The following is a 20,668-nucleotide window of genomic DNA, read 5'->3' as shown; positions in this document are numbered from 1 at the left end:
CACTCTCTCTGCGTTGCGTGCGTCGAGTCACCTGATGCCACTCGCGCGCGCCGTGGACGTCATCTCAACGACGAAAGTCAAAAGTCCAAGGGCCCTCCCAACAACTCGAAACGTCTGCGTCCTGCGGGGGCGTTAGCGGCGGCGGTGGGGGCGGGGTGGGGGGGCTGGCGCTCACGCAAAGTGTGTCGGTTTCGCGGTGGCACTTGTGCAATTCCACATTTCCCAGGGCAGGGGGGCAGTCGAATCATCGTGAGACGCGCATATGGATATATACAACAACAAAAATTCGGCTGGAAAATGTGCCAGATCTCTGCAGATTTAGGAAGTTAAGCGGGGTTGAGCCTGGACAGTGCGTGGAATGGGTGATCGGCACCACCACCACCACCGCCACCACCGTGCCGCAACTGACCGGTTGCCACAGATTGCGTCGTTGTGAGCAGTCGAAGGCAGTGCAGGACATTTTCATTGCTCCTCTGTACCCGGCCACTCACTCACTCACCCACCTTCACCAACCCACGTGACTAGCGCGGTGAAGTTTGGTTCAAGCAAACGCCTTGACCGACGCGGCGTGGGGAGGCCTTCATCCAGCAGTGGACTGACACACACACACAGAGCTGTACATGTGCTGCCCCGTGTCTCTATTGGCCCTGAGAATCAATGGCAAGAGACTTGGTGCTCCTGTTAGCTGGCCGGTTAGCTCAGCTGGTTAGAGGGTGGTGCTAATAACGCCAAGGTCGCGGGTTCGATCCCTGTACAGGCCACGATTATTTATGTGTTTTTTTACATAATGCTACTTTACTTACACAGCGCGGTGAAGTATGACAAAACAACCCTTCCCAAGCCTGACACAGCGTGGGGAGGTGGGGGCGTTCATCCAACAGTGGATTGATAATCGGCTTTGCATTATAGATTAGTATGGAAGTATTATTTGGGTTTTTTTAAAGTAATAATCGTCATCGTAATGATGTCCTATAAAAAGCCTCGCTGAGTCGAGTATCAGAATCCGAATATGTATTTATACTGGAGGAATCCGACGAACGAGAAAACTCTTTTTCACAGATGTCCAATAGCAAAGTGCTGCTTCAATAAGGTCCTGCTGCGTTGCAATAGTTGCCCCATCCTTCCTTGACCAGGATTCTGGCTCCGTGTGGGAGCAAATCAGAGACATCGGGATAGACGCACGAGGGGGGAGACACTCAGAGGACTGCCATCTAAAGGGGTTACTTCCCAGCCCCGCAACCTACAACACCTGGCAAGCCCCGGTGGTGATGGTTGGTGGTAGTTACCTATCCGAGTACGAACCAGGCACCAGCCTGCTTGGCTTGTGACAACAAACGAGAGAGGACCTGCCCAGTGACCGCTGACCTCCGCTGAGGGTTCGAAGCTTGGAAGTAATTAATTGATGAATGTGGGAAATTAAAACCAATGCTCTCAAATGTGTGTTATAATTGGCTTTAATTTGATTCGTTATTTATTGTAACCAATGCTGGCCGCGAGGTTTCCACTGACATTTATTTAGGCTGAGGTCAGCGATAACGCCCGCTGTGGTTTTGGTTTAAAATGGTATTTGTACGTGAACCAGAGAGAGAGAGGTGGTTGATTTAAGAGGAAGGGATCTAAGAGGTAGCTCTGTTATATCCACTTCCGCGGGTCGTTCTGTGTCGACCAGAAACAGGGCACTTGAAGAGGAAATGAATCTAAGAGGTAGCTCTGTTATATCCACTTCCGCGGGCCGTTCTCAAACACAAAGGGGTTAGAACTCCTGGATGAACACTTGGCTTTGTCTCGCGAGACACGAACCGGTTACACAATCCAGAGAAAAAAAAACATCGAGGGGGGGGGGGTGGAAATAGAAAGAAAAAAAATCTGAAACGCGTGGTATGTAACAGATTTATTTCCCCTGCATTGAACCCAGACGCGTAATTGTAGTCTTTGCAGTCTGCAACCCTTTGTAAGAATAACTTGACATTCCGTACATGCTGCCTGCAATTACATTTGAAGATGCATTCATTAATTAAAAAAAAAACTATGTATGGTGCAATCGGCAACTACCCATCCCCTACAGAACCCTCTTCTCATCCCATACAGAACCCTCTTCTCATCCCATACAGAACCTCCGTCTCATCCCATACAGAACCCTCTTCTCATCCCATACAGAACCCTCTTCTTATCCCATACAGAACCCTCTTCTCATCCCATACAGAACCCTCATCTCATCCCATACAGAACTCTCGTCTCATCCCATACAGAACCCTCATCCCATCCCATACAGAACCCTCATCCCATACAGAACCCTCGTCTCATCCCATACAGAACCCTCATCTCGTCCCATACAGAATCCACGTCTCATCCCATACAGAACCCTCATCCCATCCCACACAGAACCCTCATCCCATCCCATACAGAACCCTCTTCTCATCCCATACAGAACCCTCTTCTCATCCCATACAGAACCCTCATCCCATCCCATACATAACCCTTACCGGATGCAGGAGGCCTGAGACTCAGGATCCGTGAATTACATTTGTGTTTAACCCCGGCCTCCCCCACCCGCTGGAAGCCATCGGGATTGAGTTGAAGTGAATTCGAGGAGTCGCGTTCCCCGCATGAAACGAGCGATGTATTTCGCCACTCAGCACCCAGAGCTGGGTACCGCAGATTAAATCTCGCGTTAATCATTGACTCCAAATGCCACAATCAAACTCATTCATATCACCATCAACCCCCCCCTCCTACCCCGCCCCTCACTCACTGCCTGAGCAAGATTGACGTGGTGAGCCACAAGCAGCAGCAGCAACAGCAGCGAATTTTGAGACGGACATAAAACTCAGCACGTTTCATCCTCCCGCTAGCGGCGGCGGCTTTTGGCTGGCGAGCAAAGACGGCGGTGGCGGTGGTGGCGATGGTGGTGGTGGTGGTCACTGCGGCTGTCTGTGAACGATCTTCAAGCGAGTGTCGTGGTGCGGTGCGAAGTTAAAACATCGTCACTGGGGAGACGAAGGGGGTCTGCCGACGTTGCTGCCCCCCCCCCTCGTGTGCCGTGCCGGCTTTCATAGCTGCTACTCGCTAGCAGTACTTGCCCCAAAAGTCTGTTGAGGCTGTAACGGGGGGAATTTTTGTCTTTTAAATAAAAAAATATAAAGTTGGAAGCAGGCAACGTTTCGGGCAGTGGCCCTTCCTCACGGTACATACAGAGGCCAGATACGGTTAGAGTGGCCTCAGTTTGCTATTACAGGCCGTTCATTTTTCGTCTTTTTTCCGATATTTGAAATAAATAATGGGGACAGCCCTGGCAGAAAATCGATGACGATGTTGATGATGATGATGCCGTTTCTGTTCGTGGCCCGTGTTTCTGGTAGACGGGTCACGAACAGAAACGCGCGATGAAAAACTGAACAGTGCGGAAAGAAGGGTGGACATTTGCGCTGCGCTCGAGATGACATTGCAATCGGCAAAGAGGAGCACGTGGATTAGAAGACAAACGGAGGGTGAATGACGTCAGGACTCATCATGGACAGACGGAAGAGGTGGCCTGGACTCATCATGGACAGACGGAAGAGGTGGCCTGGACTCATCATGGACAGACGGAAGAGGTGGCCTGGACTCATCATGGACAGACGGAAGAGGTGGCCTGGACTCATCATGGACAGAAGGAAGAGGTGGCCTGGACTCATCATGGACAGAAGGAAGAGGTGGCCTGGACTCATCATGGACAGACGGAAGAGGTGGCCTGGACTCATCATGGACAGAAGGAAGAGGTGGCCTGGACTCATCATGGACAGACGGAAGAGGTGGCCTGGACTCATCATGGACAGAAGGAAGAGGTGGCCTGGACTCATCATGGACAGAAGGAAGAGGTGGCCTGGACTCATCATGGACAGAAGGAAGAGGTGGCCTGGACTCATCATGGACAGACGGAAGAGGTGGCCTGGACTCATCATGGACAGACGGAAGAGGTGGCCTGGACTCATCATGGACAGACGGAAGAGGTGGCCTGGACTCATCATGGACAGACGGAAGAGGTGGACTGGACTCATCATGGACAGACAGAAGAGGTGGCCTGGACTCATCCAGGCCACCTGTTTCGTCCCTCAAGTCGGGGGCGAGACTGTGACGATGACACTCGTGAGCGCTTCCACCATCACCGTAGTTGCCACTCGACGTCGCCTGTGCCCCCCTGCCTCGCTGCCCTTCTCTCTCTCATCTCCTCTCGGCCTTCAGGGTGACGTGGATCCAGGAGGACGAGGATCGACCACAACTCACGTCGCGTAACTCAAAACAGAGCGACCGCAGACACAGCAGCGGCTGGCTCTCCACTAAATATTTATATCGCAACAGTCGAGGAATTCACCAAGCAAGGTTTTGGACGGAGAGTTGGGGGGGAGGGGAGGAGTGGATGGCGAGGAAGGCGATGGAGGTGGGGGCAGGTGGCGGGGGGGGGTTTGGGGGACCTTGGGGGTGGGTGGGAGGGGGGCGAAGGGGAGGGGGTGATGGGGTGATGACATTAACTCGGTCGCAGCAAGGACAGCACATGGTGACATGGGTCAGAGACAACTGATAGGAGAAGTGGGTCTGGACAGGACACATCACGACACGGCAAATGTACGTAGCGCTGGGACAACGTTGGTTAGAACGACGTGGCAACCCACAATGCACCGCGCGTCAACTACTCAGACTTCTCGTCTTCCCACCCCTCTCATCTACCCGCCCCTCTCAACTTCCCACCCCTCTCATCTACCCACCCCTCTCAACTACCCATCCCTCTCATCTACCCACCCCTCTCATCTACCCACCCCTCTCAACTACCCATCCCTCTCAACTACCCACCCCTCTCATCTACCCACCCCTCTCATCTTCCCACCCCTCTCATCTACCCACCCCTCTCATCTACCCACCCCTCGCATGTTATTGCTAATTGTTCTTGTGCACGACTGCCAACGCAGCAGTAGCAGCAGCATCACCGAGTAATATGTTTAAAGAGTGGGTTGGGACGGAGTTTTTTTTTGTTGTTGAGAAATGTTCTCGTGGTTTGTATTTTGTTTGCATAACTCGGGCACACACACACAGAGAGAGAGAGAGAGAAGTTGTCCCGGCGTTCATTTTAAACCCGCGAGCTCCGATCTACGCAAATTCACTCGAAGTCGTTGACACAAACAACGTGGAGCCTTGTGACGTCCCCCCCCGCCTCGGCCAGGAGTGCGGGTGGTGGTGCTGTGTGGGTAGCTGAGTGCGGTGGGTGAACGGGAGGGGTGGGTAGATGAGTTAGTGCTGTGGTTGGACTCCTTTACTTCCGAACGAGTTAAGTTCCAGAGGTCTTCTTCTTGGTTCTTTCGGTAAAGTCACGTAGAATGGAAATAATAAAATAATAAAAATGAAACATAATATAAGTCTTCTCGACAGACCTGTTCTTCGCCTGAGGACGGCTGCTTGTGTTGTGGCCGAAACGTCGTGAGAATTATTTTATTATGTTTTATTTTTATTATTTTATTATTTCCATTCCACATGATTTTACCGAAAGTACCAAGAAGATGAATCCCTGCAGTCACGAAAGCTTTAAATCGAAATTCCAGAGGTCTGTTCGTAAGTCGATCAAAAGTCCAACTTTACTCCTGTACGATTCCAAACATGTTGTACGACATGTTCACTAAATATGGGAATGGCTTTAAAAGTTGTATAATCTCTTGTAGACGTAGATGCAACTGATTCTTCACGTTCTGCAGATGTAGATACCACCAACAACTTACGACTCTCGAGGGTCCGAACATGCAACTGGACATACGGACAGGCTTGTTCGTATCTCTGAAAGTTCGCAAGTCGAATTTGTGTAAGCAAAGGAGCCCCCTGTACACGCATCGTGGAAGTTATGCAACACATCTGGAAATCGCGTCTCCCAGTAAATCCAAAATTCTTAAAAATCCGACTTTTGTTGCTTTGCTACAGATCTTAAACTCATCCAATATAAGTTGACACTTATATTTCAAACTTTAAAATATATGTACGTGTGTAATAATAACTGGCGAAATCTTGTCGAGCTGGCAAAATCGTATCTTTACTGCTCTGACACACACACACCCACTCTCGCCTCGTTTTTATCTATCAAAGCATCTGATCTTGGCTTGTGTTTAACTTTGACTCGCGGTTGACGGGACGGGACGGGCGAGAGAGTTGAATGCAACCAAGACGAGTTTCCCCCCAAGCGACGTGGCTTAATGTTTTAATTCCAGGCGAAATGCGTTTTGTTCGAGCAATCATCTGCGCCCCCGTGCCAAGTTTTAATCATTATGATGATGATGATAATGCTACGGGGAGCGGGGGGGGTATTGGGTGTGCGATTTGTCACGCTGTGATTGATTGTTGAGCAATCAGAGACGAGTCTGACCTCTCAGCCAATGCGAACAAACAGCCAGGGGCAGAGATGGTGTCCCACGAGAACAACAGAAACAAGTATAACCCGTAAAAACAAAGTTTTTCACTCTAAATCCTTTATATGCGTGGCGGCTAGAGTCCTCTCGTCCTCTGGCTTGAGATGGCTGCCACCTATGGGTCAGATGATTGTCTGCCAGCATTAAGCAATTGGTAATTAAATATAATTTTTTTTCTTAAAAAGTGTAAAATTTTTGAAAAAAAATTTCACGAAAATACATTGTCACGCACAACGAGTCTGTGTGCAAAATGTCAGCTCGATTGGATCACGGGAAGTGGGTTAAAAAACGACCGAAAGATTTGCACGGTTGTAAGCAAGCACGCAAGCACGCAAGCACGCAAGCTAGCAAGCAAGCGAACTTAATATAAAGGATTTAAAAAGGTGACGATTGATGTAACTATTCTGAAAGCACCACTGGTAGATGATGATGGTGGTGATGGTGGTGATGGTGGTGGTGATGGTGGTGATGATGATGGTGGTGGTGGTGATGGTGGTGATGATGGTGGTGGTGGTGATGGTGGTGGTGATGGTGGTGATGGTGGTGATGGTGGTGATGATGGTGGTGGTGGTGAATTTTTCCGCCTCGAATTTTACTCACATGGCTGCAAAGTTTGGTCGTCCGTGTTATATATATCGTTTATTGTTAAATTGAAATCACAGTTCCTATGATGACTGTTGTTACATTGTTTTTAGAGCATTATTTTGGTGATTTCGAAAACATATGGGTAATCTAAATTGTCTTATGGTTGTTATTGTTTGACTTGCATCACACTGGGATTTTTGCACACAGCGTTGTAATACGGTGGGATTTTTTCTCTGGAAGATTTGCTGGTTTATCCAGGATGTTTCTGTTTGCGCGTCGTCGCTTTAAGATGTTCTCCGTTCGTATTTTGTTTGTTGCGGTTGCCCCGACTCAAGAGCCGCATGGCTCACAGGGCTACACCTAATAACTAAACGAAACTTGAAAACTTGAACTTGAAAACTCATCCTCGACACCAGCATCGTACAAACTCGACGCGTTCCTTCGGTGACGTTTGTCGGGCGACGGCCACTCTTCACGGCACGCAGAGACCCGGTAGACGTTGGCTCAACGTTGAGCTCAACGTTGGACCGACGTTGTCTCAACTTTGGCCCAACCCTCCAAAGCAGTCTAGTGCAGCGGTCTCTGACGAATGAGACGAGGCTTCGTGTTGTTAATTGTGCTTGTGCACCACTGCCAACGCAGCAGCGGCGGCAGCAACAGCATCATCGTGAGTGCTACTTTTGGAATGATCGTCATCGTCATCCACCGATACTACTGTCGTCATCAGCATAATCCTGAGCCCCGAGTGCAACTTTAACAATCATGACCGTTTATGATGACTTCCTTCACCGCCATCACCGCCATCACCACCACCACCATCACCACCACCAGCACCATCACCACCACCACCATCACCACCATCACCACCACCATCATCACCACCATCACCACCACCATTACCACCACCACCATCACCACCACCACCATCACCACCACCATCATCACCATCATCATCTACCAGTGGTGCTTTCAGAATATTAACATCAATCGTCACCTTTTTTTCTCGCGTTCATTTTGAAAAAACGACAATGATCGTCATCATCCACCACCATCATCATTATCATCCATTTCCCTTTCCTATAAATATCAACAATGATCATCATTATCCACCATCATCATTATCCACCATCACCACCATCATCATTATCCACAACCACTACCACCATCATCGTTCCGATTGCTGCCCGCAGACTCCCTGGGCAGGCGCTGCGCGAGCCCCGCCCTTCACGACGTCTCCCCCCCCGCCCCGCCACCGCTTGCAAACCTCTCGCTCAAACAATTTTGCAATGAAAGCAAAAAAAAATTAACAACCCATTCGCTTTTTTGGGGGTTTCTACGCGAGATTAAATTTCACTCAACGCGAGTGTCTGGTCACTGCACGCCAGAGTGAGCGTGTCAGTGTGTGTGTGTCAGTGTGTGTGTGTCAGTGTGTGTCAGTGTGTGTGTGTCAGTGTGTCAGTATGTGTGTGTCAGTGTGTGTCAGGGTACCAGTGTGTGTGTGTCAGTGTGTGTGTGTCAGTGTGTGTGTGTCAGTGTGTGTGTGTCAGTGTGTGTGTGTCAGTGTGTGTGTGTCAGTGTGTATAGTGGGGAGCGGTAGTGTAGCGGTTAGCGCGCTGCGCTATGAACCTGGCGACCCGGGTTCGATTCCCGCTCACGGCCAACACCAGTGACGATTATCTGAACAGGTCCTGGGCCTCCCCTAGGTCGACTCAGCCTTAAATGAGTACCTGGTGCGGTGTGTAAACATCGCCACTGGGTAGACAAATGCGGTAGGGCGTGGTGCTGGCCACCCACCCCCTCGTGTGCTGTTCCGGCCTTCATAGGTGCTCGCTAAAAGCACTTGCCCCTCCAGTCTCTTAAGGCTGTCCGGGGGATCTTTGTCTTTGGTGCGAACAACTTAAAGCACACACACACACACGATCATGCTTTTAATTTTTTCATCGCATCGGGGCCGAGCTCACGGTTTGTTTTCTGCACGCCTGAGCTCCGTCTGTGATGTTCAAGTTGCCTCTCGCGATACTTATCGCTCGTTATCTCGCGGCTCATATTGAGCGTTACTGACACCCTCGCACCTGACACACACACACACAGATAAAGATCCCCGTATAGCCTGTAACAGACTGCTGGGGCAAGTGCTGATAGTAGGGCACCGACGAAGGCCGGCACGGCACACGAGGGGGCGGGGGTGGCCAACACCACGCCCGGTCGCCTTTGTCTCCCGAGTGGCGATGTTTACACACCGCAACAGATACACGTTTTGAGGCTGAGTTGACCTAGGTAAGAGCCCATAACCACCCACTACACGCACGCGCGTGCACTCACCTGCCGACTCACTGGCTGCCAGTGAGGAGTTTACAATAGTAGTTTTGTGTTTTTGGGCTGTGGCGATTTCAAGGATATAAATCATTGTAATATATCCGTCTTTTGCTGCAAATATTATTCTGATTGTCCTATCGGCGTCATGTCACGAGACAACGGAGAGACACTGGGGGAACTTTCACAGCGTGCATTGCACACCGCCACCACCGTGTTACAGAACGACCCGCGGAAACCGACACTACAGAACTACTTCTGAGATCCCTTCCCATTTTAGTGACCTCTTTCCATTCACGCATTGAGGGGCTGATCGCTGCGCATTCCCACACACATGCCCTGCTGGAGAGAAGAAGTGAACGACGCCTGTCAGCCAAACCGATTCTTTTTACAGTCCTCAGAGCTGGAATTTCCCCCCCCCCCCCCCAAAAAAAACGAGTGAAAAACAAACTCGTGTTTGATGGCGGATGACAGTCATTGGGTGGCCGCGCTGAGGCCGTCAAACTCGCTGGGCTTGAGAATTCTGGCCTCATTATCACAGCGTAGGCTGTGTCAGCCGACGGATCTCCGAATGTAAGTCTGCCGTCTCGAGTCTTCTCTGGAATCTCCATGAGAGTTCTCCGTTCCATCTGAGAGTCTGTGGGTCACCATTGGAACCTCATTTGCCAGTACAAAAATATGATAATTGTTTTTTTACCCTTCTATCTGGCAACAAAACTGACACCTTTTTTTACACAAGGAGTCATGTTTGCATAGACCACAATACCTGCAGCCATAATGCAAAGAAAAAACAGAACTCTGATAATGTGCACTGTCTTTGAAGTTGTGAGACTAGGCTCTAAGGAAAGCTGTCTTGGGTGTGGACCAATCAACTTCAAGGACAGTGCATACATTATCAGAGTTATGTTTTTTGTTTGCATTATGGCTGCAGGTATTGTGGTCTATGCAAACATGACTCCTTGTAAAAAAAGGTGTCAGTTTTGTTGCCAGATAGAAAGGTAAAAAAAAACAATTACCAATTATCAGTCTGTGGGTCGTTATGACAATCAGCGGTGACTCGGCTGTGACCCATCAACTCACTGCACTCGGGGTGACCCAAGTTGAAGCACGAACTTGAATTCGAACCCCCGTGACCTGAGAGGTGGTGGCTAAGCTCCCTGACCCTCTGAGCCACGGGGCCGCCTCACGTGACAGTCGTTTCATCGGTGACTGGGCTGAGACAACGACCTCTCTTACTATTGAGAAACTAAAACTTTAAAAAAAAACGAAACCTAATCTACTTGTTTTATTTTACTAGGTAAGGCTCACTGAGCTGTGTCGCTCTTTTTTCAGAAGCGACCTGGATATCACAAATGATAGCTCAACGAAGTGGCCCAGCATCGTGTGGAAACTGATAGCGGCCAAGTATTTTGATTTAAAGCTTTCGTGACTGCAGGGATTCATATTCTTGGTTCTTTCGGTAAAGTCACGTAGAAGGGAAACATTAAATTTATAAAATATAAAAAATAAAATTCTCACGACGTTTCGACTGCAACACAAGCAATCATCATCAGGTGTGATATCCACAGCAATAAAATTTGAAAAAAGTAGCGGTTTCTTCTTAACGTCAAATACAAAATGCGGAGGGAAAAACCCAGAGGTCTCGGAGAAAAATCAACGCGACCACGGGGAGAGTGAACATGCAAATTCCAAATATACAGCAGCAGGCGTCAGGGTCGAGATCGGGATTGAACCCACGACCATCCTGCATACCAGGCGAGGTAGTTAACATCTCGCCACCCAGTTCAATTACGGGTGGTGCTGAGGTCATCGCCGTGCGAGCCACCCACCCGGTCACCTCATGTGAGAGTTGTTTCGTTGGCACGGGGCAGGTGGCAATTTTTGGATGACGGAACACTGCAAGGCAGCAGGAGAACAAGGGATGTCAGATCAGTTCCTCCTGTCTCTCTGTGTGTGTGTTTATCTAGCTTCAGGACCTTTGTACCACACATGAGCATGTGCGACATGGTGTGTGGTGCAATTGTTTGATTGTGTGTGAGTGTGTATGTGTTTTAGAAAGTTTTCTGTGCGTGTGGTATATTTGTGTTTGAGAAGGTTTCTCGGTGTGCGCGTGTCTGTGTGCGCGCGCGCGCGTGTGTGTGTGTAAAAAAAATACATTTGTTTTAGACAGACTGCCTGCGTGTGTGTATGTGTATGCAAGCATATCTGCAGGCATGTGTGTGTGTGAGTGTCTGTGTGTGTGTGAGTGTCTGTGTGTGTGGGGAGCGGTAGTGTAGCGGTTAGCGCTTCGCTGCCCTACGAACCTGGCGAACCGAGTTCGATTCCTGCTCACGGCCAACACCAGTGGTGACGATTATCTGAACCGGTCCTGGGCCTCCCCTAGGTCGACTCAGCCTCAAATGAGTACCTGGTGCGGTGTGTAAACATCGCCACTGCTGGCCACCGACCTCCTCGTGCGACTTCACGGGTGCTCGCTAACAGCACTTGCACCAAAAGTCTATTGAGGCTACACGGGGGATCTTTGTCTTTTGTGTGTACGTCTGGGTGCTAATGCCCGCGTGCTACGTGCGTGCGTGTGTGTGTCAGCGCGTGCGCACGTTAGCGGTGAGGTCAGCGGGCACAGTGGCTGGCACGGTGCGCCGCCAACTCGGCGACCAAAGTTCGACCCCCTGCTCACGGATAACATCAGTGGCGAGTGGCATCAGCAACCATCCGTCGTGGGCCTTCAATAGGTCGGCTCAGCCCGAAATGAGTGCCTGGTGCAGGAGTGTAAACGCTCGCACTGGGGGAGACAAAGGCGACAAGGCACAGCGCACACCCCATACCGGCCTTAATAGATACTCGTTAACTGCACTTGCCCCCCGACAGCCTGTAAGGCTACACGGGGGGGCTTTATCTCTTGTATATAAGCGCTAGGACACCACGCTTTGAAAAAAAACGACCACCCACATTCAGTTCCTCTCCAAGGACGACGACACCGGTGGCAATCGGTAACCTCACCATGGCCTTGGGGTGGGGGGGGGGAGAAGGGGCCACCTCTAGATCCGCTCAGCCTAAAACGAGTTGCGGGACCGCACGGGGAGGCAAATCGAATGCTTGATGAGTTGTCGTAATGATCACGAAGGGGGGGGTCCGTATAAAATATAGTAAAAAATAATTGTAAAAAAAAATCTTTTTTTTTGTGAGATTGTATCGAGAGACAATAAAAATACTACTGCTGCTGCTGCTATGAAGGGGGGGGGGGGGGTTAACGTGGCAGTTGCACAGAGATCGCTGCCTTCACTGCCCCATCCACTGAGCCGTGCCCAACCGCCGCCGCCGTGGGCGATGTTTACGGTGCTCACGGCTGAACTCGGACACAAAGACAAAGATCCCACACACCCCACCACCGTATAGCCTTAACGTACTTTGGGGGCAAGTGTTGCCAGCGAGCAGCACCTATGAAGGCTGCAACGGCACACGAGGGGGTGGGTGGCCAGCAACCTCCACCACACGCGCCCGTCCGCCTTTGTCTCCCCTAGTGACGATGCTTACACATCGAAAACAGGTACTTGTTTTTTTCAAGGCCGAGTCGACCTAGGCGAGGCCCAGGACCGGTGACTTCTCGAGTTGGGAAGTGGGGGGGGGGTCGCTTTGTTCCCCGCGTTAGGAATCGCGGGTGCGTATAAATCACTCATAAATGTTTATTCTTCATTGTAAACTATTGAAAATAAATTCATGAAGGTATCCAGTTTGTGGTGGGATAGGGGGGGGGGCATTAATCGCCGTGCCCCCTCCCCCAAACCTCGCCCATGGTGGCCTTGAGCTGGAATCGAACTCGGGTGGCCGCCTTTTAGTTCGTTGTCCCCCCACCCCCGACACCTCCGATTAACACGGTTGGCTACGTACGGTGCGAAAGAAGTTCAACATAACCGCCTCCCCACCTCATCCCCCTCTCTCTGTTGAAGCCACCACTCACCCCATCTCACTCTCTTCTCTTTGTTCAAGCCACCACTCACCCCATCTCGCTCTCTTCTCTCTGTTCAAGCCACCACTCACCCCATCTCGCTCTCTTCTCTCTGTTCAAGCCACCACTCACCCCATCTCGCTCTCTTCTCTCTGTTCAAGCCACCACTCACCCCATCTCACTCTCTTCTCTCTGTTCAAGCCACCACTCACCCCATCTCGCTCTCTTCTCTCTGTTCAAGCCACCACTCACCCCATCTCACTCTCTTCTCTCTGTTCAAGCCACCACTAACCCCATCTCACTCTCTTCTCTCTGTTGAAGCCACCACTCACCCCATCTCGATCTCTTCTTTCTGTTCAAGCCACCACTAACCCAATCTCACTCTCTTCTCTCTGTTGAAACCACCACTCACCCCATCTCACTCTCTTCTCTCTGTTCAAGCCACCACTAACCCCATCTCACTCTCTTCTCTCTGTTGAAGCCACCACTCACCCCATCTCGATCTCTTCTTTCTGTTCAAGCCACCACTAACCCCATCTCACTCTCTTCTCTCTGTTGAAACCCCCACTCACCCCATATCACTCTCTTCTCTCTGTTCAAGCCACCACTAACCCCATCTCACTCTCTTCTCTCTGTTGAAGCCACCACTCACCCCATCTCGATCTCTTCTTTCTGTTCAAGCCACCACTAACCCCATCTCACTCTCTTCTCTCTGTTCAAGCCAGCACTAACACCATCTCACTCTCTTCTCTCTGTTGAAGCCACCACTCACCCCATTTCACTCTCTTCTCTCTGTTGAAGCCACCACTCACCCCATCTCGATCTCTTCTTTCTGTTCAAGCCACCACTAACCCCATCTCACTCTCTTCTCTCTGTTGAAACCACCACTCACCCCATCTCGATCTCTTCTTTCTGTTCAAGCCACCACTAACCCCATCTCACTCTCTTCTCTCTGTTGAAACCACCACTCACCCCATCTCACTCTCTTCTCTCTGTTCAAGCCAGCACTAACACCATCTCACTCTCTTCTCTCTGTTGAAGCCACCACTCACCCCAAACTCGCTCTCCTCTCCGTCCACCAGTCTTCTTCCCACCCTCCCCATGCCCCCACAGCAACCTTGACCACGAGGCGCTTTATTAATATTTTTTAAACTGCGTCTTAATTAGGCTGCTCGCGGCACACCGAGTTAATCGTTGACTTGCGCGTTCAGCGGCGGGGGGCGAGGGGCGTTGAGCCGAATAAGTTATTAAATAAATATTCAAAGCGCCGAAATAAAGCCCTCATTATTCATGCACGACTAGCTCGCACTTTAATATCAACGACAAAGATCCCCCGTTATGGCCTTGACATACTGCTGGGGGGGGGGTACTGCTGAGCGAGCGGCTATGAATAACCTACATAGACGCTTAATTAATTCGGGAGATGTTTTTTTTTACATTTTTAAATGAGCAATTAATGAGTTACTTTGAATACATTCCACGCTCAGTCCCTCGTGCTCTAGCCTGAACAAGTGCAGGGACTTTCTAAAGTTTGTTTTATTGTTGTCTCTCTAGAGATGTTAGCTACCTCGCCTGGTATACAGGAGGTCGTGGGTTCGATCCAGACCCTGACGATGCCTGCTGCTGTTGCTGTATATTTGGAGTCTGCGTCTCTCTCTGTCTCTCTAGAGATGTTAGCTACCTCGCCTGGTATACAGGAGGTCGTGGGTTCGATCCAGACCCTGACGATGCCTGCTGCTGTTGCTGTATATTTGGAGTCTGCGTCTCTCTCTGTCTCTCTAGAGATGTTAACTACCTCGCCTGGTATACAGGAGGTCGTGGGTTCGATCCCGACCCTGACGATGCCTGCTGCTGCTGTATATTTGGAGTCTGTGTCTCTCTCTGTCTCTCTAGAGATGTTAACTACCTCGCCTGGTATACAGGAGGTCGTGGGTTCGATCCCGACCCTGACGATGCCTGCTGCTGCTGCTGTATATTTGGAGTCTGCGTCTCTCTCTGTCTCTCTAGAGATGTTAACTACCTCGCCTGGTATACAGGAGGTCGTGGGTTCGATCCCGACCCTGACGATGCCTGCTGCTGCTGTATATTTGGAGTCTGTGTCTATCTCTGTCTCTCTAGAGATGTTAACTACCTCGCCTGGTATACAGGAGGTCGTGGGTTCGATCCCGACCCTGACGATGCCTGCTGCTGCTGCTGTATATTTGGAGTCTGCGTCTCTCTCTGTCTCTCTAGAGATGTTAACTACCTCGCCTGGTGTACAGGAAGTCGTGGGTTCGATCCCGACCCTGACGATGCTTGCTGCTGCTGCTGTATATTTGGAGTCTGTGTCTCTCTCTGTCTCTCTAGAGATGTTAACTACCTCGCATGGTATACAGGAGGTCGTGGGTTCGATCCCGACCCTGACGATGCTTGCTGCTGCTGCTGCTGCTGTATATTTGGAGTCTGTGTCTCTCTCTGTCTCTCTAGAGATGTTAACTACCTCGCCTGGTATACAGGAGGTCGTGGGTTCGATCCCGACCCTGACGATGCCTGCTGCTGCTGCTGTATATTTGGAGTCTGCGTCTCTCTCTGTCTCTCTAGAGATGTTAACTACCTCGCCTGGTATACAGGAGGTCCTGGGTTCGATCCCGACCCTGACGATGCCGGCTGCTGCTGTATATTTGGAGTCCGCGTCTCTCTCTGTCTCTGTAGAGATGTTAACTACCTCGCCTGGTATACAGGAGGTCGTGGGTTCGATCCCGACCCTGACGATGCCTGCTGCTGCTGTATATTTGGAGTCTGCGTCTCTCTCTGTCTCTCTAGAGATGTTAGCTACCTCGCCTGGTATACAGGAGGTCGTGGGTTCGATCCCGACCCTGACGCCTGCTGGAGTTTGTGGTGTCTCTCTCTCTCCCCGTGGATTTTTCTCCGGGTCCTCCTGTTTCTTTTTTCCCTCCACGTTTAGAATCAACGTCACGCGTTTGGAGTAATCGTCTGCTGTACATTTCCACGTGATGATAAGCCACTTCGTTGAGCTCTCATTTGTGGCCAGGTCGCTTCTGAAAAAAATAGCTATACAGCTCAGTGGGCCTTACCTGGGAAAATAAAAATAAACTAAATTGTTTAATAGTTCAACTTAGAGGAACCCCACGGATCCCGGTCCTGGTTCTGGGGGCGATCAGCTGATCTCGGGACGCGCTCCGAAAAAAGCAAAGACGTGTGAATGGCAGACGGCGGTGAGAGCGAAAGTCCCGCGAGCTCAAAGGGCAACAACCAACCTCCCATTAGCACCGTTGGCCACGTACGGCGCGAAAGAAGTTCACCATACATGCGTACAGCACAAAATCGCTGCCCTCCTGCCACGCCAAAATCTCTCTCTCAGTGTCTCCCGCACGATGCCCTCTGGGAGCGCCCTCTACAACACCACGAGACACGGCGAACATCGCCAACGGCGTCCAACGCAACGCGTCCAGAAACAACCCAACCCTGCCGCTGCTGCTTTATAATTTTATTATTTCCCTTCTACGTATAAAAATATTATTTATTTTTTATTTTATATAATATTTTATTATTTTATTATTTCCCTTCTACGTGACTTTACCGAAAGAACCAAGAATACGAATTGTCTACAGGCTATAATTGGAGCGTCAACGCGAGTCGATCTGCATCGGTGCAAACGAGTCGCGCGTAAGTGGCACGGCTGCTGGGTCAGGGTCACAGACACTGAGCCAGACCAGCTGAGAGTCTGCAGGGCGTTCCTAAAAAAACCAAGAAGAAGCAACGCGGATTTCAGCCAACCACGTTGACATCACGTTCCAGCCACGGCGATGGAGCGATCAAATGGACTTCGTTTGCACGGCCTATGCAGATCGTTACATTGTGTTGGCGTCACTTTGGAAGTAGTTCTGCAGCATCGTTTTTTTTATTCCGACGGCCCCTTCCTTCTGTGACAAAGTTTCCCGAGCGATGTTTAGATTTGTTGTTGTTGTTGTCTGAAGACAAGATGAACTGCAATGACGCAACTGGGACTCCAATAATTGAAAGCAAACCTGGCAAACAAAGAGGGGTTGGGGTGTGTGGGTGGGTGGCGTAATTTGTGTGACCGTGAAAAAAATACGAAATGTTCGAAAAATAAAACTAAAATGTTTTCTTATTACTGAGAACAATGTGAGAAATAACCCCCCTAGGGGAGGACTGCCGAAGTAATGAGTTTCGGAAAATTATAGAAACACACGCGCGCTCACACGCGCACTCACACATCACTCCGTGTGCCCCCCCCCCTGCCAGCCTCAATATGGGGGGAGGGGGGGGCTCGGACAAGTTGCTTGCTGTTAGCGAGCACCTATTCGGTCACCCTAACCCATACGCAAATATACGAGACGCAAATATATATAACATGTGAATATACCCCCCTCCCTCACCACCATAACCCTCATCTGCAGGCTGCCGTGGCAAGTGCTGTTAGCAAGCACCGATGTGCGTGTGGTGAACTTCTTCCGCACCGTACGTAGCCAAGCGTGCCAATCGGAGTCGCGAGAGGGGTGAGGAGCGAGCACGCTCGGCCGCCTCGTGTCCCACTCGTGGTGATGTAGACGGGGAGGGCCGCCACGACCGGTCCAAATATTCGCCGCCGCAAATGTTTCGCGAGCGGGGGAAATCGCGCTCGGGTCGCCGAGTTCGGAGTGCGAGAACGCGAACCACCGCGCCACCGCTTCCCACGACACACACACACGCGCGCACGCATGCATGCACACAGTGACAAACACACACGCGCACAATCACAGAAGAAGTCCTAAGGCAAGAGAGAGAGAGAGAGGAGAGAGGGAGCGAGCGAGCGAGGCAAGTCTGGACGCGGCTGGCGCCGTGATCTCGGGCTGCGCCCCTAAGCCTCGAGCGAGCGGTGACAACGAGACGACAATGACGGTGTGGGGGGGTGTGGGGGGTGTGGGGGGGAGACAGGAGGAGACTGAAACGAGAATCTCCTCCACCTGTTTCGTGCCACACGTAGCTTACACCGGGCTCAGCTCCAGCTTGATGCCATCTCCCCCCCACCCCCCACCCAGCCACCTCTCTCTCTGTGCACGTCCCTATGAAGCCAAAAAGACCCTTCCCCTGTCCCACACACACACACAGCTCCTCACTTGCACCTACACGCTCATTTCTCCTGGCGCCGATTGCTCCCCACGTGCTCGCTGTCTCCGCGTCGTGCGCTCGGGATTTGTGTCGCGCGCCCTGCCAATCGGAGGTGCGGGGATGCTCAACGAAGTAAACGCAGGGAAGTTAACGCGAGGAAGTAAACACAAGGGAGTTAAGCATAACGAACTCAACTTGTGTTGCCTCCGAAACGTCGTAATTTTTATTGTTTTATTTTTTATTAATTTTAATTTCATTTTTTACCTACGTGACTTTTACCGAAAGAACTAAGAGTATGAATCCTTGCAGTCACGAAAGCTTCCAATCTAGAATCAACACAACAAACTAAAACACAACCCAACAGCGAGGGTTCTGTAGAAATGCTCGCTGCCTGCAACTTTCGCCACGAGATTCGAGAGCAGAAGGCGCGGAACCGATGCTCGCGTTCATCGCCGTGACGCTCGCGAGCATCGGGTCCGACTCGCTCGTGGCGCTGCGCCCATCGAGGGAAACCGCTCCACTCGCCCTCTGCAGTGCCGATGTTTCGTGTGCGCGTGTCCCCCCCCCCACCACCCCCTTTGCCTGTTTGTTGCCGCCGTTTTCCGTCGCTCACTGCACCACTCCGGATTATCCCGTGATAAAAAAAAAATAGCCGGGCAAACTGGCTAGATGGAACTTAAACTAAATGTTTCAAAAAGCTCAACTATTGTTTTTATTTCGATTCAAAGCTTTCGTGACTGCAGGGATTCATCTTCTTGGTTCTTTCGGTAAAGTCACGTACAATGGAAATAATAAAATAATAAAAATAAAACATAATAAAATAATTCTCAGAACAGGTCTGACAGACCTGTTCTTCACCTGAGGACGGCTGCTTGCGTTGTGACCGAAACGTCGTGAGAATTATTTTATTATGTTTTATTTTTATTATTTTATTATTTCCATTCTACGTGACTTTACCGAAAGAACCAAGAAGATATTGTTTTTATTTTATTTTACCAGGTCAGGCTCACTGACCTCTTTTTCATAAGCGACCTGGTCCACAAATAATGGGTCAGTGAAGTGACGGATCACGTGGGGAATGTACAGCAGGCACAACACTCTCAACGCGTGATGATCACGTGGGTTCTAAAGGCGGAGGGGGGTCGCGATCGAACCCACGACCTCCTGCAAACCAGGCGAGGTAGGTAACATCTCCTAGCCACCGCGGCACTTGAGTTGTGGCAAAGGGGGACATTCGGCCCTGACTCAGTGACGGAAAATGTGCCCGTATAGTGTGTCACGCAATACGGGCACTTGTCAGAAGGCCACGCGTGTATAGCGGCACTCAGTGCTGGCGAGTGAGTGGGTGTGCGAGTGGGTGAGTGGGTGTGCGAGTGGGCGAGTGGGTCAGTGGGTTTGCGAGTGGGTGAGTGGGTGTGCGAGTGGGTGAGTGGGTGTGCGAGTGGGCGAGTGGGTGAGTGGGTATGCGAGTGGGTGTGCGAGTGGGTGAGTGGATGTGCGAGTGGGTGTGAGAGTAGGTGAGTGGATGAGCGAGTGGGTGAGTGGGTGTGCGAGTGGGTGAGTGGGTGTGCGAGTGGGCGAGTGGGTCAGTGGGTTTGCGAGTGGGTGAGTGGGTGTGCGAGTGGGTGAGTGGGTGTGCGAGTGGGTGTGCGAGTGGGTGAGTGGGTGTGCGAGTGGGTGTGCGAGTGGGTGAGTGGATGTGCGAGTGGGTGTGAGAGTAGGTGAGTGGATGTGCGAGTGGGTGAGTGGGTGTGCGAGTGGGTGAGTGGGTGTGCGAGTGGGCGAGTGGGTCAGTGGGTTTGCGAGTGGGTGAGTGGGTGTGCGAGTGGGCGAGTGGGTCAGTGGGTTTGTGAGTGGGTGAGTGGGTGTGCGAGTGGGTGAGTGGGTGTGCGAGTGGGCGAGTGGGTGAGTGGGTATGCGAGTGGGTGTGCGAGTGGGTGAGTGGATGTGCGAGTGGGTGTGAGAGTAGGTGAGTGGATGAGCGAGTGGGTGAGTGGGTGTGCGAGTGGGTGAGTGGGTGTGCGAGTGGGCGAGTGGGTCAGTGGGTTTGCGAGTGGGTGAGTGGGTGTGCGAGTGGGTGAGTGGGTGTGCGAGTGGGCGAGTGGGTGAGTGGGTATGCGAGTGGGTGTGCGAGTGGGTGAGTGGATGTGCGAGTGGGTGTGAGAGTAGGTGAGTGGATGAGCGAGTGGGTGAGTGGGTGTGCGAGTGGGTGAGTGGGTGTGCGAGTGGGCGAGTGGGTCAGTGGGTTTGCGAGTGGGTGAGTGGGTGTGCGAGTGGGTGAGTGGGTGTG

The 20,668-nt window shown here is 51.2% G+C and overlaps 1 protein-coding gene and 1 non-coding gene across 2 annotated transcripts in view; one reads left to right on the top strand and one right to left on the bottom strand.

Moving 5' to 3' along the window:
* LOC144731690 (uncharacterized) overlaps positions 1 to 20,668 on the bottom strand; it is a 67,211-nt gene that overhangs the window by 24,715 nt on the left and 21,828 nt on the right. The window lies entirely within an intron of this gene.
* TRNAI-AAU (transfer RNA isoleucine (anticodon AAU)) lies at positions 688 to 761 on the top strand. The gene has a single exon. It is a non-coding gene; the product is annotated as a tRNA-Ile (tRNA).

The sequence above is a fragment of the Lampetra planeri genome, chromosome 2, assembly GCF_965212315.1.
Source record: "Lampetra planeri chromosome 2, kcLamPlan1.2.h2, whole genome shotgun sequence".
Taxonomy (NCBI): Eukaryota; Metazoa; Chordata; class Hyperoartia; order Petromyzontiformes; family Petromyzontidae; genus Lampetra; species Lampetra planeri.
The sequence above is the reverse complement of the archived record's forward strand: the minus strand, read 5'-3'. Positions and strand labels throughout refer to the sequence as shown.